Raw genomic sequence first — 4840 nt, 5'->3', positions numbered from 1 at the left:
CATTAGATTAAAGTGCATGTGCATGTGTCTCAACATGTATACAAATATAGTTTTAGCATACAACGTGATCATCCATTGATGTGTGTGAACACTGACATAGTAAAAGTGAAAAAAAAATTTTTTTAAAAATCCATAGCTAACAAGCCATGAACAAAGTCCCCATCGTCTCACCACCTTATATCAAAAGAAGAGCTAGTGATAGCCGTGTACACCATCGCACTGGGCTGGCACACATGGTAAAACGCACACCGGGAATGGCGTCCGCGGGTGTGCGGTTCGGCACATTGCAAGTCTATGGGCAGAACCACTGCCAATCAAAAGACTGACAGCAGCTGATGTCCATAGACAAAAAAAGTATATATATATATATATAGAGGATTGCATCGCTGGAACCATGAGCAAGTAAATAGATGCGTAATGACAATGTGTATGTTAGTATTCACACTGCAGTATGGGCCAGTCGGTCAGAACAATAAACTGTGTGGAAAACGCACCATGGCAACCTGTGTATCGGCAAGATGTACATATTAGCCAGACAGAAAACGCATGATCACCGCAAGGGAACCGCAATTATTGCGAATAGCGCCTAATAAGGCTGGAGGTGCCAGTTTATGTCTAACCCCTTCCCAGGGGAAAAACAAAGAAAGGCAAATTACCTCTGTTTTAAAGCTTTTTCCTCATCAATGCTGTAAAATATGGAACACTTCACGAATTTGCGTGTCATCCTTGCACAGGGGCCATGCTAATCTCTGCGGTGACAAAACATTAGGTGCTGACCCCATAAGAAATAACAGTAAATATATGATAAGATGTGACTGCAGATACAAAATACAGAAGGAATCGATGTCAACCCTCTATATAAAAAAAATATTTTACAGAAAAAATGTCAATATCACAAATAATAATTCAAAATCACTACAGAGACGAGGAAGACATATGTTCAAGTTGCTTGAGATATGCGACTTCATAATCTGAAAAAAGGAAAACAGACATTATAAAAATGTAAACAACAACAATCATATAATTCATAATTCCACCTACATTAGTGGACACAGTGTACATCGCTACATTGGACTGGAGAGGAGAAGCATCAGACTGAACTCAATCTATAGTCAACATTTAAGCCTTATGGTTTAAGTGTGTTTAATACAAAAATCCATTTCAGTTCCCTGCGTTTCAGAATACGCTCACGGTCCCCACCTCTGCAAAAATTGGCTGTATGGCAATGATCTAATCATTGCACGCGGATGACTGCTCTCATATCTAACAGAATTGTTACGGTCTGTTTTTTTAATGTATATATCCGTACGTATGAGGTTGTCGGTATCCCTACACACCAAGACATCCAAAAACTGTAGTTGTGTCTGTGAACTCACCATGGTGAATTTGATCGTACTGTCTATAGTATTAAGGTAAGCATGAAAGTCAGAAAGCATGTTGGGGAGGCATAGATGAAGTCTTCCTCCAGAACAGTCATCACAATGTTCGCGTTTGTAGGGGCCATATTTGCCCCCATCGCGACACCCATAAGTTGCACAAAAAAATCATCACCAAACAAGAAGTAATTGTTGGTGAGTACAAATTCCAACAAAGTCATGATGAACTCACAGGTACCCAGATCATAATTCTTTGTCAATAACTTCTTACGTACAGCAGATAGGCCTCGTTGATGGTCTATGGAAGTGTACAAAGAGACAACATCAAAAGACACCAAAGTTATACAATGTTCAGATGACAAATTTACCTCATTCAATTTACTCAAAAAATCAGCAGTGTCCCTTATGTATGATGTACCTCTTATTGCAAAATCTCTCAAAATACGATCCAAAAATGTAGCTACATTAGAGAATAATGATCCAGAGCCCGACACAATGGGACGGCCTGGCGGGGACAGTAAACACTTATGAATTTTGGGCAATGTATAAATCACTGGAGTGATGGGGTGCTCAACAGAAATTTACACAAATCTTCGTCAATGATATCTTGTGTATGTGCATCAACCAGAATACCTTTGAGTTGTCTATTTAACGTAAATTTTGGATCAGTGTTTACACGTTTGTATACATTAGTATCAGAAAGATGTCGGTGTATTTCTGCCAAGTATGAGCTGGTGTCCAAGACGACGACAGCACCACCTTTGTCCGCAGGTTTGATGGTGATGTCGCCGTCATGGACCAGCCCATCCAGAGCTTCTATCTCACTGGTAGTCAAATTAGGTTTAGACAAACCACAGTTCGCACTCTTCAAACGTAGCTGAGCAATATCATTTTTAACTGCTATTATGAAAGATTCAATGTGTGGTACATTCACATCTGGAGTAAAATGACTGGTGTTATGTAAACCAAACTCACTGAGTGTTAAGGCAGTAATAGGTCTATTACGCATTACAATGTGCTCTTGGAAGTAATGTTTTAGTTTAATGGACCTAAAAAATTTTTCTAGGTCCACTTCCAAATCAAACCAGTCAGGTTTTGAACAGACACAAAATGACAAGCCTTTAGACAGGACCCTCATTTCTGTGTCTGTTAATTGTTTTGAAGAGATATTTACCACTAAGTTCTCTGTCGCAACGCCATCTTTGTGGCTGCCATCTTGTTTTTTGGATCCTTGTTTTTTCCGCTGGCGGTGGTGTTTCCTCCCTCCGCGTCTGGGTTTGAAATGGCATCTGTGTGATTGTCCGTCTGTGCACCTAAAAAAAAATGAGTCAGTGGACGCATTTTCATTGTCTCCATTCAATTGCGGTGTAGGTTTTCAGGGATTTCTTCCTTTTCGACGGTTAATACATTTGGATGGAGAAACAGTGTTGTTCTGTGGATTTTGCCAAGCATATATGAAGCCTGTCTTGTAATCCTCCATATCCCTTAACCAGTTTATTGTTCGGACCGACTGGCCCATACTGCAGTGTGAATACTAACACATACATTGTCATTACGCATCTATTTACTTGCTCATGGTTCCAGCGATGCAATCCTCTATATATATATATTTTTTGTCTATGGACATAAGCTGCTGTCAGTCTTTTGATTGGCAGTGGTTCTGCCCATAGACTTACAATGTGCCGAACCGCACACCTGCGGACGCCATTCCCGGTGTGCCAGCCCAGTGCGATGGTGTACACGGCTATCACTAGCTCTTCTTTTGATATAAGGTGGTGAGACGATGGGGACTTTGTTTATGGCTTGTTAGCTATGGATTTTTAGAAAAAATTTTTTTTCACTTTTACTATGTCAGTGTTCACACACATCAATGGATGATCACGTTGTATGCTAAAACTATATTTGTATACATATACTATGTTGAGACACATGCACATGCACTTTAATCTAATGATGTATCTTTTTGATATTTGTATTTTAGTAAATTTTATGAGCATTATGATTATTTGAATTTTGCACATTGCTTGAACTTTGCACTTTGTCTGTATTGGTCAATAATGATCAAATGACCTCCTCCATTATGTTTACATATCTGTACACAATCATGGATATTCAGCTTGAGAAAGGCTCACTGTTTGGAGCTGAAACGTTGCTCTTTCACATGGAATAAATCCACTAAGGTATTTTTTCACTACAATCTGGTGTGCTGCTTTTTTTCCTTTGTCTTTATAATTGAAGGACCTGATGCCCGGCCCTCTTAGGCGTGCACCCGCTTTCTATTTTTGTTTACCCATTTTCTGTTTTGAAAGTGCTGCTTGGATCTTTTCATATATATTGTAGGGATTCACTCAAATGGTAGCCTTTAGGGCGCGGTCCCACGTTGCGTTTGCAAACGCAGACGCAGACCAAACCGCGCCCACCGGGCGGTCCGCGGTCCAATCGCATCGGTGTTTCTCTATGTTTCTATTGAAAACGCCGATGCGATTGGACCGCGGACCGCCCGGTGGGCGCGGTTTGGTCTGCGTCTGCGTTTGCAAACGCAACGTGGGACCGCGCCCTTAGAGAAGCGCCAGGCAGCAGTCTTTCAGGTGAACAAAACAGGTGTCTTTATTTAGACATAAAAATAACAGGGAAAAGGGCTTGCCCCAGCCGTCAAAACAAAATGCATAGTCCATATGATAAATCTCAGTCCATGTTATCAAGCACAGTTCACATTCACAGACACAGTACCGTATTTCACCCTCCTGGGTTAGGAGAACCTTTTCAGTCCTCAGACTTCCCCACACAGCAAGGCTCAGCTCTGGCTCTGCTATTCCCTGTGTTCCACTCAGCTACACACAGGTAGGGAACCACCCCCCTTCTCCTGACACAGGTTGCTTTACATAGGGCTGCAAGCCCTGGCCTGGAACGTGGGAGCAGCCATCCCACCCAGCACTGTGACTGCTCCAGAAAAAACCCGTCCCGGATCAGCTGCATTGCAGCTATGCTAAAATAACAAAAGTGTGTCAGTGGCCGAACACCGCTGACACCAGCAATACTGGTTTTTACTTCACCGAGGCCAGGCACCACGGTGACACGTATCTACCATCCACCACAACACCTTGTGCCTTTCTACATACCACCCCCCCCCTCTGCCCAACACAGGGGGTCTGGGCACCTTCAGCCAGCATGCAATAAACCCTAGACAGCGCATCTGCGTTACCTTGTAATTTTTCAGGCCTATGCTCCACTGTAAAATTAAAGTCTTGCAAAGCCAAGAACCAACGGCTCACATGGGCATTGTTACCTTTTTTCTCCCTTAGCCAGTTCAGAGGAGCGTGGTCTGATACAAGCCTGAACTTTCGACCCAGGAGGTAGTACTGGAACGAATCTAGGGCCCACTTGATGGCCAAGCATTCTCTCTCGATTATTGAATAGTTACGTTCCGCTGGGGACAGCTTTCTACTGAGATAGCACACCGGATG

General features: G+C 42.4%; 1 long non-coding RNA gene and 1 pseudogene across 1 annotated transcript; both read right to left on the bottom strand.

Annotated features, from left to right (window-relative positions):
• Nucleotides 1-689: 689 nt before the first annotated feature.
• On the bottom strand, nucleotides 690-752 carry LOC140134477 (U6 spliceosomal RNA; annotated as a pseudogene).
• An 860-nt stretch (nucleotides 753-1612) lies between these two features.
• On the bottom strand, nucleotides 1613-4216 carry LOC140134173 (uncharacterized). The gene is made up of 3 exons (XR_011856093.1): nucleotides 4107-4216; nucleotides 2551-2689; nucleotides 1613-1674 (listed from the first exon to the last, which is right to left on the bottom strand). It is a non-coding gene; the product is annotated as an uncharacterized lncRNA (long non-coding RNA).
• Between the last annotated feature and the right edge of the window lie 624 nt (nucleotides 4217-4840).

Source organism: Engystomops pustulosus, chromosome 5, assembly GCF_040894005.1.
Source record: "Engystomops pustulosus chromosome 5, aEngPut4.maternal, whole genome shotgun sequence".
NCBI lineage: Eukaryota > Metazoa > Chordata > Amphibia > Anura > Leptodactylidae > Engystomops > Engystomops pustulosus.
The sequence above is the reverse complement of the archived record's forward strand: the minus strand, read 5'-3'. Positions and strand labels throughout refer to the sequence as shown.